The following is a 24,870-nucleotide window of genomic DNA, read 5'->3' as shown; positions in this document are numbered from 1 at the left end:
GTGCCCTGTTTGATTACTTTTCCTTATTTCCAAGTCACATAAATATTTTCCTATATTATCTTCTGGAAACTTTGTTTTACTTTTTATCTGTAAAGCAACTGGAAATTTTGTGTATGGTCTGAGTTTGGGGCTATAATTATACAAATAGATGATATCCAATTGGCACAGGACCATTACTGTAAATAAAAACCTTTCCCCACTGCTCCATGGTGCCACCTCTGTCACAAAATAAGCATCTACCTATGTATGGGACTCTTTCCAGATCCTATGTTTCATTGGCCTATTTGGCTATCTTTGCCACAGTATCACATTGTCTTAATTACCATAGCTTTGGAATCTTGAGATCTGATTAACTCATCTGACTATTAATATCTGATCACATATGTTGTCCCACAATTTTTGCCCTCTGCTCTTTTAATTCAAGATTGTCTTGTCTACCCTTCGTCCTTTGCATTTCTATGTTTTAGAGATAACTTGTCAATTATCTTCTCTCCTTTTAAAAAAGATTTTATTTATTTATTTGACAGAGCTCACAAGTAGGCAGAAAGGCAGACAGAGAGAGAGAGGGGAAGCAGGCTCCCTGCTGAGCAGAGAGCCCCCATGCAGGTCTTGATCCCAGGACCCTAAGGTCATGACTGAGCCAAAGGCAGAGGCTTAACCCACTGATCCACCCAGGCTCCCATTCTCTTCTCAAGTGAATTTAATTTCATCACTTTGAACATCTACAGCCAATCTGTCAAGCAATCCTCCGAGCTGTATCTTTAAATCTAGAATCTGATGACTGCTATCAACCTGGTCCAAGTAACCACCCATCTCTCACAGGTTTATTAACATAGTCTCCTAATGATCAAACTTCCATTCTTGCCCTTTTACAGTCTACTTACTGTGGTAGAGAAATCTTTTAAAATAAGATCTGGGAGCACCTGGGTGGCTCAGTTGGCTAAGTGTCTGCCTTCAGCTCAGGTCATGTTCTGCATCAGCTCCCTGCCCAGTGGGGAGTCTGTCTTTCCTTCTCTCCCTCTTGCCCCTCTACCCCGTTCCTGCTTATGTGCTCTCTCACTCTTTTTTTCTCAAATAAATAAAATCTTTAAAATAAGATCTGATAATGTCACTCCTATGCTTATAACCCCTCAATGGCTTCCTGCCTCCCTCAGAGTAAATGCCAATGTCCTTAACAATGGCCTACATCTCTTGCCCAGTAGTGCTCTGCCTGCCACACTGACCTCCTTTTGCTGAGCACAACTCTAGCTTGGGGCTGGTACTGAGTCAACTCCCTGAGAAGCTCTTCCCCAGGATCAGAAAGGCTCTTATCCTCACCTCCTTCAAGTCTTTGCTAAAATAAATGTCAGCTACCCACCGAGGCCTTCCCTCACTACCCGATTAAAAATTCCAAGTCACCCCGAGACGAAATGGAAACTATTCCAAACAAGATCCTTTATCTTTTCATAAAAATAGAACATAATAGAGTAGGTCCTTTAATAAACGTAAGCAACTTTAAGAGGAAAGTCTTACTTTTTTTCAGGAAGCCCTTTCAATCTTCCTTGTATTTATTAAAAATAAGACAGTCGTTGGGGCCTGTGGGTGGCAAAGTGGTTTGAGGGTCCTACTCTTGGTTTCTGCTCAGATCTGATCTCAGGGTTCTGGGACTGAGTGTGGAGTCTGATTGGCTTTCTCTCCCTCTATCTCTGCCCCTTTCCCCTCTTAAATAAATAAAATCTTGAAAAAAAGAAAAAAAGAGGTCATGGTGGTTGACCTGACAATGGTAAGTACCACAAAGCTGCAGAGGATACAGTCCCTTCTGCTGGCCATCGATCCCATGCTTCTTTAGTTTCTTAGTTTTAAATTTTAATGTGTGGGGAAAGGACTAGGTAAATCAAATGATCTTTGCTTTAGTGGCATATGACTAAACTCTAACGCTTATAAGGAGAATTAGGATGTTTTCTCCAAATCTTAAGGTATTATTTTTTTTTCTAGAGCAGTTTTACCAAATGCTTTTTTTTTTTTTTAGGTTTTATTTATTTATTTGACAGACAGAGATACAAGCAGGCAGAGAGGCAGGCAGAGAGAGAGGAGGAAGCAGGCTCCCCACTGCACAGAGAGACCTATGCGGAGCTCGATCCCAGGACCCTGAGACCATGACCTGAGCCAAAGGCAGAGGCCTTAACCCATTGAGCCACCCAGGCACCCCCCAAATGCTACTTTTAAAGTTTACTATGTAATATTTGATCTCTACTAGAGTATATATAATATCTATACAAGTATAAGGTCCAACAATGCATGTGAACCCAACCCCCAAATTAAAATGAGAGCATTGCCAATAACATCCCATCTACCTCTGCACCCCTTCCCGGTCTCAAGTGCTCTGACCACCCTTCCTAATTCAACCCCTTGCAGTTGCTGCTGCTGTTGCTCAAGCTTATTGTCTCTTTCCCTCCCTCAACCTGTCCTTCCTCATGTTTCCCATTTCACAAAATGGTGACAACTCCCACTCAAGTAATCCAAGCTAGATATCTCAAATTCTTTCCTCGTTCTGTCAAATTCCAACCCCCAATGTCTCTTATATCTGTTGCCATGTCCCAAACACCTATCTCAGCCTTAATTCTGACCCATTTTATTTTATTTTATTAAAGGTTTTATTTATTTATTTGACAGAGAGAGAGAGAGACAGTGAGAGAAGAAACACAAGCAGGGGGAGAGGGAGAGGGAGAAGCAGGCTTTCTGATGAGCAGAGAGCCCGATATGGGGCTTGATCTCTGGACTCTGGGATCATGACTTGAGCCAAAGGCAGACGCTTAACAACTGAGCCACCCAGGCGCCTCCCATTTTATTTTTCACGGGGACTGCCTGTCCTCATTACTTTCTCCAGGCTCCCTGTTAATATTACTTAAAATCTTTCACTGCTTTTCCTTGCTTTTCTCAATGAAGAAACAACTCAACAGCTATGCAAGGTTAGACTTCTCTAATCTTATCTTGACAAGTCTGTGCTCCAATGATATTGAAATACCTGCTTGCTGTTCCCCAAGACGGTCATGTCATTTTGTTTCCATGCCTTGGCATACTTTTCCCCTCTGATTGGGGCCTCTTCTCAAGGAGCATCACTTCAAAGAGGGAGCTGAAAGACTATTTCTTCCCAGAGGCTGTCCTTGCCTCGTCTAGGGAAGGACCCTGCCCTTCCCTGTTCTCACAGCATCTTGTGCATGCTTGATTTGATGCTACTAGCAGTGTGAATTTTGGTAAATTATTCACTTTCCTGTGCTTCTTGGCTTTTTCGTAAGATACAGCAGTGACTACCTTGGGAGGACTAAACGATTTGTGCCATGGACCAATGCCAGGCACGCGGTACACAGTCCACAAATATCAGTTATTATTGTTCCACAACAGTATGTTCATGGACTTTCCCTTCTGCTGTCTGTGTGTTTGGCATTCCTTTAGGACAAAAACTGCCATGTTTAGCTCTCTATTCCCAAAGCCTAGAACATTCTGATAAATGGTAGGTACTCAAATATTTGCAGAAAGAATAAAAATAAAGAACCTCTTTCCTTTACTGCACACAAAAAGGCAGAATGGAATCTTTTGTACACACACAGTCTAAAATACAAATATAGCCCAAGCTGAGGCCAAGAAATGAAAGTGACAAAAGAAACCGATACAGTGCTATCCAATCTGATGACTGTATGCTTTTCTTTTATGGCCTTTAAAAAAAAATATGCAATGGCCATTTCAGATTAAAAAATTATTACAGGGGCGCCTGGGTGGCTCAGCTGGTCAAGCGTCTGACTTCAGCTCAAGTCATGATCCTCAAGGTCTAGGATCAGACCCCCACCCCCCAAAGGTCTGGCTCACTGCTCAGCAGGGAGTCTGCTTTGTCCCTCTCCCTGGTTCACTCTCAAATAAAGAAATGAAATCTTAAAAAGAAAAAAAAAAGAAAATTATGATAGCAGTAGCATTTTTTTTTCTGGTGGATTAAGTATAATCATCTCTTAAACATACTATATTAACAATTTTAATTCTCAATTTGACACACATTATTTATCAAAATTCATTAAGCCATAAAGTCAAAAAAGCAGTGAGAGAAGTCTAATTTCCTTCTGTAGCTTAAGTCTCAATGTCAACATACATATACAAATGGTCATATTTCCCAATGGCATCATATTTACTTGGATAGGTGGTTTTCCTCATTTCTGATTCATTCCTATTTTGTGGAGAACATTTATACTCAACTTGTTTAAAATGTATTTGTTTCATTAAAAAGAAAACTTTTCACAAAATGTTTTTGTTATTGATTGATGACCAAAGATTTAGTATTTATTTCCCTTTTTTTTTTTTTTTTTTTTTTTTTTTAGTTTCCATAGCAGTGCACTGAATTATACTTTAAATACCACATACCCTTCTTCAAGGAAGGAATATAAAAGAGAAGATGGACAAATTCCAACAATTTCTTTTTTTAAAATCTTTCATGATTTCTTTTAAAGATTTTATTTATTTACTTGACAGTGAGAGAGAGAGATCACAAGCAGGCAGAGAGGCAGGCAGAGAGAGAGAGGGAAGCAGGCTCCCTGCTCAGCAGAGAGTCAGATTCGGGCTCGATTCCAGGAGTCTGGTGCCCCTCAACAATTTCTTTTTAAAACACACACACACACACACACACACACACACACACACACACACACACACACACACACCAGCTACAGAGAAACAAGATTCACAAAGTGAATACTCCAAGTATTGTTTGATAGAAACAGTATCATAAATTGTGTGCCCATATAATGTCACTCAGAAAAAAAAAAATCAAATCACTTCTAGAAACATATTCTTTTCCACTCAAATGTTGAAACCTGTTAAATAAGGTTGTTTCACAGGAGATTTCTTCTTTAACAATCAAACACCCTTTTTAGTAAGCGAAAAGTTAGCTACTATACTAGTATGAGTCACAATCACCTAAGAATTGACAAATTACTATTTTCCTCTTCACTTGAATCAGTTCTACTTTCTTATTGACCAAATAGAGGCAACTTAATCAAATCATCCTAGAATCAGTTTATGAGGAAGAGAAAAAGGATGGCTTGCATACAGGGGAAAAAACCTGTCAAATACTTAAAGATGACACTTGTAAATTTTGTTAACCTACCACTGAATTTAAGAGATTAGGTCTACTAACTAGTGCTAGGAAAAAAACTTGAATGCACCAGAATCCTTCTAATAAATGAAATAGCTTTACAGGGGTGCCTGGTTGGCTCAGTGGATTAAGCCTCTGCTTCGGCTCAGGTCATGATCTCGGGGTCCTGGAATCAAGCCCTGCATCGGGCTCTCTACTCAGCAGAGAGCCTGCTGCCCACGCCCCCGCCTGCCTCTCTGCCTATTTGTGATCTCTCTGTCAAATAAATAAATACAATCTTAAGAAGAAAAAAAAAATAGCTTTACAGAATAATTCTAAACACTAGCAACTGCCATGTGATCATAACATTAGAAAACATTAAAGAAAGACAATTTCCCTTTTCAGGTGGAACAAAATCATGATAGTATATTTTTCTTAAGCCATTAAAGTTTTGGGGGTTTTTTTTTGCTGTAATAGATGACTGAAAGCAGCAAGGAACTTCAGGGGGCCCCGGTGTAGTAAGCACAGACTCCTGAGGGCATGGAAGTCCTGGTCAATCAATATTGCCTGATGAATGGCTGTGGGGCACTGGTGGACATAATGAAACTGGAGAAAAGTGGCATCAGTGGCACAAGGAACAGATACAGAAGACTGGAGAGCTGCAGTAATGACTGATTATATGGATGGCATCCTATCCCTCTTGAATGTAGCTGGAGAGACCGGATTTATTTTTATTTATTTATTTTTTAAAGATTTTATTTATTTATTTGACAGAGAGATCACAAGCAGGCAGAGAGGCAGGCAGAGAGAGAGGAGGAAGCAGGCTCCCTGCTGAGCAGAGAGCCCGATGCGGGGCTCGATCCCAGGACTCCGAGATCATGACCTGAGCCGAAGGCAGCGGCCTAACCCACTGAGCCACCCAGGCGCCCATGGAGAGACCTGATTTAGACCTATCTACCTAATTTAGATGGGCTAGGGTTAGCAATCTATTAGAGTTAGGGTCAAATGCTAAAGTGACCCTTATTTAAGGTTTATAGGTTGGTGTTGAGAGAATATTAAAATGTGAAACAAAACTAAACTAAGTCTATTTTTCTTCATCTTTCATTTCTTTGTAACTCTAATGACATTTTTACATAAGGGTTACAACTCTGTAATACTCATTAGTGCCTTGCTGTAATGCAAACAGACTGTTTTAAGGGGTAGGACAAATAATGTATTGCTGTGTAGGCCCACAACAGTGTTAAGGACATTCATGGAGAAGTGCCTCAAAGCAACCTAAGTTAATCAAGAGCAGAATTATCTCCGTTTTAGGGATGAAGTAAAGGCATACTACTACAGCTGACCCTTGAACAAAACAGGGTAGGTCCACTGACACGAGGATTTTGTTTTTGATAAATACAGTACAGTACTGTAAAAGTATTTTCTTATGATTTTAATTTTTTTTTCCTCTAGCTTACTTGATTGTAAGAATATAGTATATAACACATAAAACATACAAAATGTGTGTTAATTGACTGTTACTGGTGAGGTGTCCAGTCAATAGTAGGCTATTAGTATGTAAATATAGGGGGAGTCAGATGTTACACACTCGTTTCTGACTGTGTGGTAGTTAATGCCCCTAACCCCTGCATTGTTCAAAGTCAACTGTACTAGGAAGGAGTGATGTCACCCACTGTGACTCAAAAGGATAATGATGTGAGATTGCATTTTACAAAACTCCAAAGTCTGTAAATTAGAAATAATGACATGAAAATATTGATATTTTTACCTTATACACAAAACCTGAAATGTGTCTCCAGAGTCATGATAATTTCACAGTAATTCTAAAGCTGGCTGAAGAAAGGAACTGAAATTGCTTTTCTACTGCTGCCACAGAGCATGCCACTTTAGCTGGCAAAAAGAAGTATCTATCCTTCGTTGAGACCTTGTTATTATGAAATCCTGAAGAACTTACACTTGATGTAAAATGCTACCAGCTGGACTCTAAATAAACCAAGCACACACACAGTGCTGTCCCCAGGATAACTGGAGTTTCTTAACCTTAAAAAAATACTTTTCTGTATAATAAATGTTAGTATGAAGGTCATTAATTTCTGTTAAATTACATTGGTAGGTGGTTGTACTTCTCTAGCTAACACATATTGCTATTTGGATTTGAATGCTACCACTTAAAAGATTTCAGTCTTGGTTGGTATTAAAAGTTGAAGTAAAGGCATTTATTTTTCTGAGGGAAACTATATTAAAACTAGTCTTTGATTTAAAGAATAGGTTATAGGGACACTGGGGTGGTTCAGTCAGTTAAGCATCTGCTTGGGCTCACGTCATAACCCCAGGGTCCTGGGATCGTCCAGCATCAGGCTCCCTGTTCAGCAGGGAGTCTGCTTCTTCCTCTGCCCGCTGCTCCCCTGCTTGTGCTTGCATGTTAGCACTCACTCTCTCTCTCTCTGACAAGAAATAAATAAAACCTTAAAAAAATTAAAAAATAAAGAACAGGTTATATACTTTAGGTTATGTATTTTAAAGAGCAACATGCTTTAAGAATGTTTTTTAACTGCTTCCCCTCTCTCTCTGCCTGCCTGCTTGTGCTCTCTCTCTCTCTCTACCAAATAAATAAATAAATAATTTTTTTTTAAAAAGAATGTTTTTTAAATAGAATGTTTCCAAAAAAATGATTCATAGTTTTAATAGAAACATCACCAAAAAGAACAAGGAAATCTAAAACTCAGATTTACTCCTCAGAAATGATCAATAATAACATTTGATGATCCAAACATTGTTAAGTGGAAAAAGAAGATTGATTAAAAAAAGTAAATAAGATGGGATGTTAATATACATATCATTTAAAATAACCCAATATTACTTAATTTAACAGATGATAAAACTGAAGGAATAAATAAAATTTAATTTAAACAGCAGAAATGTCAGAACCTCAAGTAATCCTCTGAGTTTAAGAAAAGGATTAGAATGCCTGGTGTTTCCACTCTACACATCATCTGTCCTTCTCCTGAGGATGATGAAATTTGCCTTGAGCTTCCTCCCATCTTCCCCCGGCCTCCAGATTTTCATTACCTGTTATATTTTTAGCCAATTACAACACATTCTGATCTACAATATTAATACTATGGACACTTTCAAAGGCATGGAATGATTTTGATGAATTTAAAAATAAATATAAATCCCCACACCAACAAATTTTAAAGTGATCTTTTTAAGGCAGTCTAAATTGTGTACTGCTGCAAACGTGCTATTTAGCCAATCTGACAAATGTGGTATTTTGCTGTTGGCTAGACTTTGTCTCACATGCTAGCTGGGAATATGCAATGCGTTTCCAAGGTGAATTTCATGAGGCACTACTATAGAGAATGCTGTAATAAAATCCAGACATTCCATCCACTACATTCCTTTCCTCTAATACTTCTGTAATTCAATCTAAAAAGACCAAGCAAGTGTGTCTGGGAAGATCACTGCTTTAGACACCACTAATGTTCCTTATCGCTAAGCTTCAGATGTTTTCTGGGTACTCAAATGTCCTGACATCACTGAAAACCAAACTAAGGATATTTTGCAAGTTTTTTCTCCTTGTTTTAAATGGTAACAATTTAGCAACTCAGTTCTGTCATGGTTTCCTGACACTACTATTTCTTAAAATCCTCAGTACGTTTTCTCTTTCATAACCTCTAGTGCAAAGATTTTTAAACCTGGATGTACATTCTGATCACCTGAGGAGCTTTTAAAACTAAGAACGTCCAGGCCTTGTTCCAGATCAATTAAGTCAGAATCTTTGAGGATGGAGTCTGGGAAAGTTGTTTTAAAAAGCTTTTACATACCATACAGTGCCTTGTGAGTTCTTATTCTAAATGAAGAATCCAAGGCTTCTCTATGGAAACAGATACTCTTAATTAAACCCATGTTCAGAAAGAGTGAAAATAATTTTACTAAAATTTTTAAAAGGTGAAAGTCATCACTCTATCAACCATATTTATCATAAATAGCTCCATTTTCAACATTTATAAAGCAAAAGAACTGCTTTTCTGGTTCTAAAGCCGTAATTTTAAAGTATCCCATCATACAAAACTTCTTTTTTAAAGGGTAAATAAGGTTAGGAAATCTTGTCTGTTTATCAGGAAGTTTTAGGATTAGTTTGAGGGACTAAATGTTAGCAAAACCTAAGACTGACTGACAAAACCTTAAAACAAGAATCCGGCAAAGAGTAAAAGAAATAAATGGTCACTGATTTCAGAGCTCATTTACTCGCTAACTTCTTTTTCTTGTTTCCTTTTTAGTTTATTCCAGCTTTCAAATTTTTTATTGTTTATATTAGGAGTTCATTTTATTTCATGAATTTCTAATCATGTTTCATAAGAAATGTTCCATAACAACCCACTTCATTTATCCCCCAGTATATGGTATATGCTTGGGCTTTCGGCAGTATTCCTGCACTTGTTACAGAAGCTATTGATTCCTTTTCTGATTTCCTCCTTTTTAAACCATTCTCACAAAATCCTCCAGTATTCCTCACTCAAATTGGCCAAAAGTCCTCACATTAAAAAAAAAGTGTTATTCAAACTAAGTTGGCCACCCTGTTGGTATTTCTGGGAGACTGCTACAGTAGTAAAGAACCATGGAAAACTTATAAAGTTAAAGCTAGTAAATTTACTTACTTTGCATTTCCAAACTAGAAATCTCTGCAGACAAATCTGCAAATCTACTAGCTAATTATCTCCCAATCACGTTCCTGAGATGCTGCAAGGTTCTGAACGCCCCTCTCCACTAACCAAGAGAGCACATGGAATGACAAGGGAGCGAGGGGACAGCCTAACAGGCCAAATAATTCCTGGCCATCAGTGGGTGACAGATGTCTCAGCCAGATCACTCCCACAGCGATGCTGACCACATGGAAAATACAAAGCTCTCTATGATTTTCCATTTTCCTCCTTTTCTATAAATGAGGCTCAGCATGTTTAAGAAATCAGAGCTGCATGTTGGTATAAAATGTTACTATTAGACATTATTTCCCAACGATACGTTCAGACCCATTCCAGATTCTAGGACTAACCTCACTCACCTCCTTTGTAATAGTAGGGAATGGCTCTGAAACACAACCTGAAAGTTAAATTCTTCTTATGGAGCCATTAGGGAGTTTCAAGTAATGTAATATTTCCAACCAACTAAGCTCTCCACATGGACAAACAACATCGTTAGGAATACAAAGCAGACCATACAGTTAAGACTATTATTCTATGTTTCAACTTTAACACTGTTTTAGATCTGTTTTAGTCTGGAAGTAGCTATAGTGAAGGCACATGAATTTATACATTTTTTTAGACATTGAATTGCTTTTTATAGCAATATCCCACATATCAAATGGATAGACAAGAAAATTACTGTCATCTGAAAATAAGTGAGGGGGGAGAAGAAAGCTCTTAAGTGTTTATGCACCTACTTCTAGAACCTCAAAAATCCTTTGGATATGTAAGAAATTGGACGTTCTTCATTGGACTCATACCAGCTTTGAGAAAAAGAAGGGACTAGAGACAGCCTGCCTGGTGATCTCATAGGGGTTCTGGCCTTCTGTTCACAAACACTTCACGACAGGTGCAGCCCCTTCCCTCCCTCCATCTGGGGCCTGGCTAAGCACTAAAACTGGCCTCTACACCAGCAAGAAGCATATGGGCTGGGACAGGGGCTGCATCTCCTTTCTGATGGTATCTGCTCCCTGTTGTCTAAGCTTGTCCCTTTAAATACTGTATCTTTGTCCTGTCTTACTGTGTCAAGCACATCTTCTTTTTTTTTTTTTTTTAAAGATTTATTTATTTATTTTAGAGAGAGTGCAGGTGGAGGGTCAGGCCGAGGGAGAGAAAGAATCCTCAAGCAGACTCTCCACTAAGCAGAGAGCCCAACCTGGGTCTCCATCTGAGGACCCGGAGATCAAGACCTGAGCTGAAATCAAGAGCTGGCCACTTAGCTGACAGAGCCATCCAGGCACCCCACCCCATGCATTTCTTAAATGTAACAGCTGATATGAAGAAAATATGACACACACTTCTAAGCCATGAAGCACAACGAAGTGAAACAGTCATCCAAAATCAAGATAGAATACCACTATTACCGTTGCTTCTGAGCTTTTTCCTTTGCTAGGGTATTTCCTTAGAGGTGACCCCGATCCTAAAATTTGCATTTATCATTTTCTTTTCTTTTTGGAAGAATAGATTGCTATTAATATATATTCTCATATAGTGTTCAGTCTTACCTTTGTTGGGGTCTTTAAAATGGTAACCTATTACATGTAATCCCATCTGGCTTTTCTTAAAAACAAAACAAAAAACAAAACTCACTATAATTTCCCTAACAGACATCCATGTTGATACTTGTAAGTGGTATCTCATTCAGCTTTACTGCTGTGTAATATTCCATTATGTAAATATACCAACAATCATTTATCCAGTCTCCTCTCCATGTAAACTAGCATTCTTGGTAGATTCTCACTTTAAGAACCTTCCTATGAATATCCTTGTAAACTTCTCCTGCTGCAGGTATCAAGGTCTACCAGGTAGTGGAACTGCTGGGTTGCAAGGTATGTGAATGATGAACACTCTAAGTTTCCAGAGCTGTTACATCTTCCTCTCTTGCCATTCCCAAAAAATGTTGTTCTGCCCATCCTTGCCAACACTTGGCATTTTCAGACTTCTTAATTTTTGCAATGTAGAATGTGTGAAATGGAATTTCAATGTGGTCTTAATTTACATTTTCTTGAAAACTAATGAGTTTTGTGATTCTTTTTATATGTCTAGTTGCCATTGGTTTCATCTTCTAGGAGATGCCTTTTACTTTTGCCCCATTTTTTTTTTTTTTTAGATTGTTAATTTTCTTATTGATTTTAAGGAATTCTTTACATTTTCTATTATACTTTGTCATTTATGTTACAAAACTCTCTGCATTCTTCCCCCTCACTGGGCCACAATTCTAGTGCTGGCTTCCATTATACCTTCCTGTCCAGCCCCCAACTACTGAGGAATTGAGAAAACAGCAATATGGGTTTCCAAATAGAGTTTTAAAACACATATCCTAAAAACAGATATTTAAAATAATTGGGTATTTTTTTCTCAGAGATTAGCAAGAATAAAATTGTCAGGGATGGCATAGGTGGTAGAAATACACACTCAACTACCACTGTTGAGAATGTAAAGTGAATCTTGATCTTGATAAGGGTGGTGAGACATGAGTATACACATTTGACAAAGCTCACTGAAATTATTGCATGCAAATTCTGTCACACAGGTTGGTGGTGTGGCATACTGGCTCAGGTCTGGGTCTAGAGCTAGACGCCACTTAGTTCTGTCACTTAGTAAGTTATTTCACTTCTCTAAAGCCTTGGGTTTTTCTGGCAAAAAGGGGATAACAGCAGTATCTGTATATATTAGGGTCGTTGTGAAATATAAATGAAATTGTGTGAAAGTGCTTAGAATAATGCCTGATGCAGGAGTGTCAGATGTATGTTAATCATTTACAGTTTGTTGCAGGGTATGGAAAGTTCTTCTCTACCAAATCATAACTGTAATGACATTCTCCTGTATTTTCTTCTAAAAGTTTAAATATTTTAGCTTTCACATATAGGCAGGTAGTCCACTTATAATTTATTTTTGAGTTTGCTGTGAAAAAAGGATGTAATTTCATTCTCTTTTCTGAGAGATAACCAAGTTGTCACAACCCTATTAAGTTACCCATCCTTTCCCACCAATTTTGAGTACTACTCGGTCACATCAGATTTCCACACGTGCTGGCTTAGTTTCTGGATTCAGTGATTATGTTCCCTCAAGTTTATCATCAATCACTGCACCAATTCTAAACTGTCTCAATTCCTACAACATAATAATCAGTCTTGATATATAATAGGACAAGTCTTTCTTCCTTGTTCTTTTCAACTGTCTTACTGATTGCTAGGTTTTTACTCTCTCCTGTGAACCTTAGGTCATTAGGTTCCATGAAAACAAAAACAATAAAAATCCTGGTGGAATCCCACTGAATTTATAGATTTAGTTGCGAAGACCTGATAATCATTAGCTAATACTGATTCATCAACATGGGCTATCCATTTAGATCTTCTTTTAATGTTCATGTTTTACAACTTTCTTTAGTCCCCAGTGTTCCAGACTCTTTTAACAGGAGAATGCAATCTGTGTACATTTACTGTCATTACTGACATATTTGAACCCATTTTCCCCATCTTTTTTTCCCCTGTCCACACATGTCTTCCCTCCCCTGTCCCCTTTATTTTGGCCTTCTATATCTCAAATAGCCTCGGTTTCACCCCGCCCCCGCCCCCGACCCCCCCCCCCCCCACTCGTTTGGAAACTATAGATAAATAACCTTTTTTTTTTTTTTTAAGATTTTATTTATTTATTTGAGAGAGAATGAGTGAGAGAGAGCATGAGAGAGGAGAAGGTCAGAGGGAGAAGCAGACTCCCCAAGGAGCTGGGAGCGCGATGCCGGACTCGATCCTGGAAGTCCGGGATCATGACCTGAGCCGAAGGCAGTCGCTCAACCAACTGAGCCACCCAGGCGCCCTAGATAAATAACCTTTTAAATTGTTGTATCTCTGTATGTGACTAAGGCCTTACCGTTGTCTCCTTGCCTTTCCCCAGAGTGAAAGGAAAAAGAAGAACTAGAAAAAAAGGTGAGAAAAACATAAAGGGGAGGACAAGAGACAGTGAAGGCGCACTTTGTACTGGGGAGTGGAAATGATCACTTGAAGGAACAGGGCTGTGCGCTTTCCTTCCTCCTTCATATTTCTTAGTCATTTGAGGTAACCAAGGTCTGTTTTTATTGTAACTATTACTGTTAAAATGGCTTACTACTTTCGTTTTTCTAATTAGTTTTTGGGGAGCTATTTTAGTTAAAGCACTACAAGAACTTGTCACTAGCAAAAATTTAAGGTAATGCGGTATAGATTTACTGGAAAACAGTACATTTTATTTCTTAAACTTAGGAGACCATTTGAAACAAAGCAGTATTTGCACCTTTAACCACATAAAATAATACAAGATTTAGGATTTAAAAATTCCTAAAAAGTATTTAATTGTGATAAGAAAGCATAAACTGTGTGTGTATGGGGGCGGGGGAGTTTATCTCCAATTTGTATTTCTTTCATTTACTTGGCAAGGAAAAGACCAGATATCTTTTCAGAATATTTTTACACAAAGCTTTCAGGCCACTTTTCTCATAGAATTTTATTATTTATTATATATATTTTATTATTATAAGGCATTCATGTCTTAATGTTTTCAGGTTAAGATTTACACCCTTCTAAGGCCCTTTTATATGGATCTAGGGTTGTATCTTTAAAGGGTACTTTCCCCTATTCATTAAACACCTTAAAACTACCATCATTTCTATTTGCAAGATTAATTTAGGTATATAAAGTGAAAATTGAAAGGATTTATATTTCTGAAAACCAGAAATAAAAACTAAGGTTGATGAAAATTAATGATTTTAAAAAACCCAAATAAATAAATACTGAACAAACAACAATTAGGAGGTTTATTCACCAATACTGAGATTAGTTGGTGTCCCCAAAAGAAAACAAAAATCACAGGCACAAAGGAGCAAAGAACTGATCATGGCAATTATGACCCTCAGTAGACAACTATCACAAGTTCTCTTCTGTTCTCATATCTGCACTTTGTTTAAATCCACACTCAAGAATGCCTACTACCTACTGTTTCTGTGGGCCTCTGGAAGTTTTAAACACAGAAAAGAAGGCAGTTTATCCACTCTACTGTTTTGCTGAAAGTGTATTTTAAATTTTGGGAATCCTAAAGATCGGTGATTGAAGTTTGATGATGTAAAAGTATCACATTAGCGGAATCTTTAGCATATAATTTATTCAGTGCTGTATACATTCATGCTGTTTTTTAATGCCAAAGAATGCCACTTATTAATCATCACTGATACTGATGTAATACAAGGGTAGTGTATTCATTTACTTAAATAACCAAGTAGTTTCTTTAACCTTAGATTTTATTTAACTGTTCTGAATATAGTTGACACACGATGTTACATTAGTTTCAGGTGTACAAGATGGTGGTTCAATTTCTCTGTAGCTTATGCTATGCTCACCCCAAGTGTCGCCACCATCTGTCACCATGCAACCCTATTACAATACCATTGACTGTATTTTCCAAGCTGGGCCTTTTATTCCTATGACTTATTCACTCCATAACTGGAAGCCTGTCTCCCATTCCCCTTCATAGATTTTGCCCATCACCCCACCTCCCTTCCTTCTGTCAATCATCAGTTTATTCTTTGTAAATATTTAAGCAGTTTTATTAAATACACAACAGTTCACAGCTTCTCACAGAAAAGTAATTTATCTATGGCTCTCCATAGGAAACATACAAGAAATATAGACAAGATCTTCATTGAGGGTTCTACTCTCCCTTTCCTGCCCCTAGTGACGGAGAACACACTGCTCTCATGAGACTGTCAGTGTCAGTGGTGAACAACTCTGGGTATTAGAAAGCTTTCCCTTATACACAAAAATAAAACTGTCTTTCCTATAACATCCACCTATTGCCCTAACCTTATATTCACAATAAGGGAAAAATCACTACTGTCTCCACCATGCGACAACTCTTAAATTAAGACAGTTATTTTGTTAGACATTAATTTTTCTCCTTTTCTAATCTAATCCTTAAAACCTCCTTGGCATTTTAGTTTTTCTCAGGATATGTAAAAGAGATTGTTATAAACTGAACCATGCCTTTCCAAAAAACATCTGAGGAGTCCTAATCCCCACTACCTCAGAATGTAACCTGATTTGATAATCACATTAAATGAGGTAATTAGCGTGGTGGGTCCTCACCCAAAGAGACTTCCGTTCCTTATTAAAAGGAGAAATTTAGGGAGGCTGCTCTTGGTTGGGGCCCGTCTCGTACCTAAGGCAGGAAGATGGTGGCTGCAAAGAAGACAAAAAAGTTGCTGGAGTTGATCAACTCTAGGCTCCAGCTCGTTATGAAAAGTGGAAAATACGTGCTGGGGTACAAGCAGACTCTGAAAATGATCAGACATGGCAAAGTGAAGCTGGTCATCCTTGCCAACAACTGCCCGGCCTTGAGGAAATCTTAAATAATCTAAAATCTTAAAATGCCATGTTGGCCAAAACTGGTGTCCATCACTACAGTGGCAATAATATTGAGTTGGGCACAGCATGTGGGAAATACTACAGAGTATGCACGCTGGCTATCATTGAACCAGGTGATTCTGATATCATTAGAAGCATGCCAGGACAGACTGGTGAAAGTAAGTCACGCAGAATTTTTCTTTAATAAAACTGGCCACAGCTTGTTTTAAAAAAAATAAAAATATAAATAAAAGGAGAAATTTAGACACAGAGACCTTCACAAAAATGAAGGCAGAGATAGGGGTGATGATCTATCAGTCATGGAATGACAAAGACTGCCAGCAAACCACCAGAAGCTGAGAGAGTCTTGGAACAGATTCTCCCTCACAGCCCTCAAAAGGAACCAAGGAACCTACCGATACCCTCTCCTTGACTTTTAGCTTCCAGAAGTGTGAGACAATAGGTTTCTGTTAGTTAGGCTGCCCAGTTTCTGGTATTTTGTTATAACAACCCCAGCAACCTAATACATTTCTCAGAAATGGGACATGATAAAAGGTTAAGGAAATTTTCCACAGCAGAATGCTTGGTTTTGTTTATGGGTGAGAATAATTTTTTCCTAAAATAGACTTACCATTGCTTGGAAACATAAATGCTCTCAGCAATAATATATTTGAATACTTCCTGAAATTATGTTTTGAACTATTGGTTAGTACAAACTTATTACATTTAGTTTTTTCCCTATGACTTTTGCTTTCATGATTTCCTCAGTACCTCTGCTTTTGTACAACTGATGAAATTGTTAACGGTAGAAGAGCAAATATTCTGGTAACCCTTGGCTCTGTGTTCAAATTCTAATATCCGAACAACTTACTGGACCAAGAAAACTATAACCTATAAACTACACTTTATTTACAAATTTAGAAAGTAGGGAATATGAGAGTTGATGAGCAGAATATATGATTATATAAATTATTTTCAAAGTACACTGTATCAGCAATTTTCATCAATTTTGCAAACTTCTCTGTAAATACTGAAATAGAATTAATTTTGAAATACTAAAAAAATTAAGATCAGCAACAATATTTCATATAGAAAATTCTTAAAAGATATCCTGAGATGCTTATGAATTCCCAAATATCATTTTATAGCCTGTAATTTTTTCCCACAAAGTACACTGGAGCAGTCAACAAAACCATTTCAAATGGAAATGCTGAGCAGACTGTGCCTTGTAAGGGATCACTTCAGTTGAACTTTCTGTAATGATGGAAATGTTTTACTTTTGTGCTAACAGATAGTTACTAAGCTTGAATGCCTATGGAGCACTTGAAATGTAGCTAGTATGACTGAGGAACTTAATGTTTAGCTATCTAAATAGCCACAAGGGTCTAGTGGCACCATACTTTTTTTTGTTTTGAAGATTTTATTTATTTATTTAACAGAAAGATTGCAAGTAGGCAGAGCAACAAGCTGAGGAGAGGGGGAAGCAGGCTCCCTGCTGAGCAGAGAGCCCCATGAGGAGCTCAATCCCAGGACCCTGAGATCATGACCTGAGCTGAAGGCAGAAGCTTAACCCATGGAGCCACCCAGGCGCCCTGGTACCTCATTTTAAAAAAGATTTTATTTTTATTTTATTCATCTGAGAGAGAAAGAAAGAGAGACAGAGAGGACAAGCATGGGGAGGGGCAAAGGGAGAGGGGAAGCCGACTCCCCGCTGAGCAGGGAGCTCCAAGAGGCCTGGGGCTCCATCCCAGGACCCTGAGACCAGTGACCTGAGAGAGAGGCTTAACCAACTGAGCCAGCCACCCAGGTGCCTGTCACACAGCTTCTAGTTCATTCCCTCCCATACATATTTTTATTCTCTTTTCATTTAAGAGTAATTCTCAGTCAGTGACAATTCTGCCCACTAGGTAACATATGGCAATATCTGGAGACATTTTTGGCTGTCATAACTGGGAGGTACCAAAGGCATCTAGTGGGGGAGAGGCCAGGGATGCTGTTAAACATCCTACAGTGAACAGGACAGGCATCCCCAAGAAAGGATTATCCAATCCAAAATGTCAAAAGTGCTAGATTAAGAAACCTAGCCATATTTAAAAGATCTTCAAATGAAATTAAAAATACTTTGCATATCATTATGAATGGCCATATAATATTTTAACATTAGCTAATCTGTTCCATTTTTTTTTTTTAAGATTTTATTTATTTATTTGTCATAGAGAGAGAAGCGAGAGTGAGCACAGGCAGACAGAGTGGCAGGCAGAGGCAGAGGGAGAAGCAGGCTCCCTGCCAAGCAAGGAGCCCGATGTGGGACTCGATCCCAGGATGCCAGGATCATGACCTGAGCCGAAGGCAGCAGCTTAACCAACTGAGCCACCCAGGCGTCCCTCCATTTTTTTCTTTTTTTAAGATTTTATTTATTTATTTGACAGAGAGAGAGATCACAAGTAGGCAGAGAGGCAGGCAGAGAGAGAGAGGGAGAAGCAGGTTCCCTGCCGAGCAGAGAGCCCGATGTGGGGCTCGATCCCAGGACCCCGGGACCATGACCTGAGCTGAAGGCAGAGGCTTAACCCTCTGAGCCACCCAGGTGCCCCTAGCTAGTCTGTTCCTAAAATCTTTTGCCAATGTTCAATATTTCCATCCCAACTGCTGTTTTCTCTGTTCAGTCTCTTAGCAAGTACACTATTTTACCTGATTTTCAGTTGTAGTGGCCGCTGTAAATTTCATATGACTGAAGCTGATAACTTTACTTCAGTAATAGGGATAAAAGTATGCATAAACTCTTAACTGTTTTGTAAACATGAAGACATTTTTTTTTAAAAAGATTTTATTTATTTATTTGACAGACAGAGATCACAAGTAGGCAGAGAGGCAGGCAGAGAGAGAGGAGGAAGCAGGCTCCCCGCTGAGCAGAGAGCCCGATGCGGGGCTCGATCCCAGGACCCTGGGATCATGACCTGAGCCGAAAGCAGAGGCTTTAACCCACTGAGCCACCCAGGCGCCTCATAAACATGAAGACATTTGTAACACAATAACTTTTACTTATAACCTTTTATTTAACTTTATAAATACGCAAAAGGGCTAATTTAGCGCAAAGGCATAATCGATGATATGTTCGTGTTCATGTTCTGCTTAACAGAGACTCAGCAGTAGTCTTTTTCCACTTGACAAAACAGTAACATATTTAAGACATTTATTCATTTATTTTTAAAAGATTTTATTTATTTATTTGATAGGGAGGGACACAGCGAGAGAGGGAGCACAAGCAGGAGGAGTGGGAGAGGAAGAAGCAGGCTTCCCTCTGAGCAGGGAGCCCGATGCGGGCTCAATCCCCTGATCCTGGGATCATGACCTGAGCAGACACTTAACTACTGAGCCACCCTGATGCCCCTATTTAAGATATTTAAATTACCTATTTATGCCATTATTATTATAAGATACTCTATTCGAACATTATAATCTATACCAAAAGAGGAGAATATAAAAATCTCCATCCTTAAAGGGTTCAAAAATGCAGTGGAAGAATAAATAGTTAATATACCCACGGTCACAAAAAATGAACAAAAGCAAATTGTTTCTGAGATGAAGGCTAATAAAGGAATCTTGTTGGAAGTTCAGGCCTCTGCAATGAAAACAAGACCCAATAGTTTAGGATGTGTTTTCTGTCTTAACGAAGGGAGACAGAAAAGATGATCTCTTAAAGGGCATTCATGACAAATTATATTTTTAAGCTTTCAATGTGCTAAATTTCCTTGAAAATCTTGCTCCTATTTACCTTATTTCTCATGGCCTAAGTGTAGTTTCTGTAAGTATCCTATTCTTAGACACAAATCCTAAACACTTCAGTTATTCACATGATAAATCTCACCAAAACTGGAGAATAAAATCTACTTTAACCTAATTAAAAGATGATAAATTTAGCCATCACTGAGATTTTACAACCACTTAAAAGTATGTAAAGCTCATATCAAGGGAGAAAAATATCACTTATAAATTGTGACTGTCCTCACACTTCCACAAGGATTTAAAAATTACTCAAGATGTTTTCTATTAAACCTACATGATCTCAACACACAAAGGGGAGAAGCAGGATGCTATTACAATAATACTTTTAAGAGATGATGCTGGCTTGGACTAGAGTAACATAAGTAAAGGTGATGAAAACTGGGGGGATCCTGTGTATATTTTGAAGGTAGAGCCAACAAGATTTGCTGTAGGATTCAATGCAGGCAATGAGAGAAAAACCAGTATCAAGGATAATCCCAAGGTTTTTGGCCTGACCTACTGGAAGGACTAAGCTGTCATTCACTAAACTGGTGCAGGCTGCCAGGGGAGCCAGACTGGGAAGGAAATGCAGAAGCTCAGTTTTGGGTATCTTAAGTTTGAGATGACTTTCAGATGTTTCCAACTGAAGTAGGCACCTGAAAATACGTATGATCATGAGTTGAGCACAGAGGTCTGGGTTGGAGATGTGAATTATGAGAGTGCTCATAGGGAAGAGAAAAAAAATCTAGGAACTGAACTCCTGCGCCTGCCAACTTTAAAAAGTTAGGGCATGTGGAGGAATGTGGCAAGGGAGACAGAGTAGGGTGGGCCAGTGAGTTAGGAAGAGTACGAAAACAAGGTTTCTTGGAAATAAGTAAAGAAAGCACTTCAAGGACACAGGGAGCAACTGTACCAAAAGCTCCTGATAAGTTAGAAAAACCCAACAACTTGGTCATATGGAGGTCACCTCTTGACCTAGAGAATGGCAATTCAGTGGAGTGGTTGGTGGTAAAGCCTACATGATGTGGGTTCGAGAGTGACTCAAAGGAGAGGAAGTGGAGAAAGTGTATATTGATTGTTCTTTTGAGGAGTTTTTGCTTTAAAAGGCATGGGAGAGAGAAATGGGATAGTAAGATGAAAAGTCAGCTGAAAGAATTTTTTGTTAAATGGGAGAAATGATAGCATGTTTGCTGACAAAAGATCCAGGAGAGTGAGAAAACATGCTGGAAAGAAGGGAGAAAACTGCCGGAGTATGGTTTTTAAGGTATTTAGACTTTAAAGATACCCATATTAAATATAATCGAAGAGGATCAACTTACTTCTGCCAGATAATAAAATTATGCCAAAACCAAATAAAAGTGTTATTAATGTAAAAAGGGAAATACAGACATCTGGAATTAAAAAGGTGTCCAAATTAATCTAATTCTATATGAGAAAGTAGTACTTATCAAATGTCTAGAGTAATTAGTATTCTATATTTAGAAGAAAAAGAAATCACAATGTAAAAAATGAAGAAGCTGAACTGTGTTAAGACTATAAATCCTCTTTACAACTAAAAAATAAAATATCTAAAGAAAAGTGTAGATTGAGAAAATTTAAATCAAATATGATTTAAGGTTAATTAAATAAGGAGCTCAGGCAAACAAGTAATTATCAAGTAACCAAGAAATAAAAGGGTAAAGTACATACAGAATATTTGTACAACAGGAGATACAAGAAATATCAGGACAGGGGCACCTGGGTGGCTCAGTGGGTTAAGCCGCTGCCTTCGGCTCAGGTCATGATCTCAGGGTCCTGGGATCGAGTCCCGCATCGGGCTCTCTGCTCAGCAGGGAGCCTGCTTCCCTTCCTCTCTCTCTGCCTGCCTCTCTGCCTACTTGTGATCTCTGTCTGTCAAATAAATAAATAAAATCTCTAAAAAAAAAAAAAAAGAAAAAAAGAAATATCAGGACAAATATTAAAGCTTGCTAACAGTAAAAGAAATTGTTTTCAAAAGAAAACAATTAGATCTGTCATATTTACTAAGAAAATATGAAAAAAGTGAAACACCCAAATCTGGCTACACTGTGAGAAAGACAGTAATCAGACATTGTTGGTGGCAATGTAAAATATTAACATCCTTTTGGACAGCAATTTGGTAATTCATATCAATAGTCATAAAAATATTCATAGCCTTTGACTCAAATACTTCTCTTGGATATTCAGCCTAAGAAAATACTTAAAGAAAAAAGTATATGTAAATGATGTTCACTGTACATTATAATTAACTTTAGTTATGATAATGAAATATTAAATATGATCTAAAAGGAAAGTTTAAAAAATGAATGGTTATGAAAATCATGAATTTTGGCCTGATTACACAAGAGATAAAATATGATTTCAGAGAACACAGAAGATGCTTACAATATAGTAAGAATAATATAAAACTTTTTTTTTTAACTATACTCTAATTACAACTATGTCACCTACAATGAGAAAAAGAAAAATGTAAATTGAAAACAGTTAAACATTCAGTATGTCGGGGCTATAGGGGAATATGTTCTCCCTTGTTCTGATAACAACTACTGACACTGAATATTTACCATGTGTCCAATGCTGGACTATAAACATTATGTATATGGACACATTTAATCCTATGGGGTAGGTTGTAGCCAGTAAATGGCATAGCTGATATCTGAATTCAGGCAGTCTTTCATCCTGATCTTAACCATATGATATATACCCAAGTAAGGAAAGTTCTAAAAGTGGGATTTCTCTCATCCTGTAAGAGTCATGTTTCAAAAGGTAAGGTATAGGTAATCACAAATGAACAAAATATCACTTGGTAATCTCAGACTACTGTCCCTTAATGATTGCTAACTTTTCAATCTTGCCTGCAAATTTAAAAATGACTTTAAACAGAATGGAAAAACAAAACAAAATAAAACTATTTCATACCAATACAGAATGCTAGACCTGTACAAGAGAGTTCAGATTACTAGATCCCTTTACCTCTACAGAGAAAGAAACTGAGGACCCTAATCAGTGAGGGGCTGACTCAAGGTTATTCAGGTGGTTACTATAACTAAAGCTAGTTCTAAATTCCAGGTTTCCTGAAGACAATCCAATAATATTTCTTCCTATACTATCTTATTCCCCTCCCCCATAAGAAATATCTGTATTATATATATATATTTTAAAGATTTTATTTATTTATTTGACAGAGAGAGAGATCACAAGCAGGCAGAGAGGCAGGCAGAGAGAGGGGAGGAAGCAGGCTCCCCGCAGAGCAGAGAGCCCGATGCGGGGCTCGATCCCAGGACCCTGAGATCATGACCTGAGCCGAAGGCAGCGGCTTAACCACTGAGCCACCCAGGCGCCCCTCTGTATTATATTTTTTAAGTGCAGAATAAATGTCAGGCAACACATCTGGTGTTTACATCACCTTACAATAGTTTTAATACAGCAGTTTTAATAGTAGTTTAATATTATAACCTCTTTAAGAAGAAGGCAGTGAAGTGCGGATGAGTTTAGCACATCTCCCAGCAGCACGCAGCTATTAAGTGGCATCCAGATCTGATTCCAAAGCCAGTGTTCTTCCTCCGATATCTACTACAAGGTCTGGGGAGAAAGTGCTCATGCACACAGGGAGCTCTGGTTATGGAAGTTCCTTGTGTTCCCTGCGCATGCCACCAAAGGTTTACTTTGAGAGAACTGTCTGATCTTTCTTCGGGCTTAGGACTCTACTCAGCTGGCTGTACCAGTGGGTTAAAAAGAATGTAAATAAATTCTATCTCCTGGCATGAAAAAAAGTTTCCAAGTGTGTGTCCCTTTGGTACAATCAAGGGAGTAGAAAACATTTAGTGCTTAGAGACTGAAAAATTGAGGAGCACAGGGGCAAAAGATAATGATGCTTATTATTCTTTACAGTTGTGCTTTCTAGTCTGCTAATGGTTCAATGGCTCATGAAATACAATTCTATAATTTTTCTCCCTTACACTTTGGTTTCTTTTCTTTTGCCTCACACTTCAAATTCCATAGATTCTAGCACTGTAGGCTTTAATCTCCTCTCTCCAGTTGTCTTCTGTGTTTTCTCGTTTACAACCATCTCACTCAGCAAGGGAGACAATCTTCCAACGCAAAGCCACCACTGCCTAACAAAATCTATCACTTTTTCCTTAAATTCCTTGAAAACAGGCCCTATTCTACCTTTCCAGCTTGCTCTCTCTCCCCAGTCCCTCAAGTTCCCTGTAACTTATCTGGGCTTACCCTCCTCTGTGTTTTGGCTCACAATGATCTCTTTATCTGGAATCCTTTACTCTTTCATCTTTGGCTGTCTAAATTCAGATGGTCCTCTAAGGACCATCTCAAATATAATCCCCCCCCCCTTTTTTTTTTTGATTCTCCAACCAGATTTAATTCCCTCCTTATCTAACCCCTATAGCAGTGGGTGTAACTCTTACAGGACTTGACATTGTCATCTGTACTATTGGTATGAGTGTATCTGAACTGTCAGTTTCATTAACATCAACTGTTACTAACTTTTGTGTTATAGGTAGCACCTAGAAAAGACTTTCATATTCATAGTCAATGATCAAAAACAAAAATTTGAGTTGAGTAAGGCAAACTGCATCAAAGTACTTCATGATTTTCTGTTAAAAAAAGAAAACTGGTCAAAGGAAACCAGAGTTAAGAAAAAAAAAAAAACAGTACAGCTACTTCAATTACTAGGTGCAGACACACACTTGATATACAATATCTAGGTGAGACACACACCTATTATACACCTGCTAGGTCAAGGAAGGTATACCTGTATTATGTAAATGACACTCAAAGGCTTAAAAAGGCTAAAAAAAAGATCTGAAGACATATGTAGTATGTTTTTATTTCCCGATTTTTAGTTCTGTACACATGA

The 24,870-nt window shown here is 38.1% G+C and overlaps 1 protein-coding gene and 1 pseudogene across 1 annotated transcript in view; one reads left to right on the top strand and one right to left on the bottom strand.

Moving 5' to 3' along the window:
* REEP3 (receptor accessory protein 3) overlaps window positions 1-24,870 on the bottom strand; it is a 99,894-nt gene that overhangs the window by 73,437 nt on the left and 1,587 nt on the right.
* On the top strand, window positions 16,006-16,434 carry LOC125084351 (60S ribosomal protein L30-like; annotated as a pseudogene).

The sequence above is a fragment of the Lutra lutra genome, chromosome 14, assembly GCF_902655055.1.
Source record: "Lutra lutra chromosome 14, mLutLut1.2, whole genome shotgun sequence".
Lineage (NCBI taxonomy): Eukaryota > Metazoa > Chordata > Mammalia > Carnivora > Mustelidae > Lutra > Lutra lutra.
Note: the sequence above shows the minus strand (reverse complement) of the source record. Positions and strands in the feature narration are given on the sequence as shown.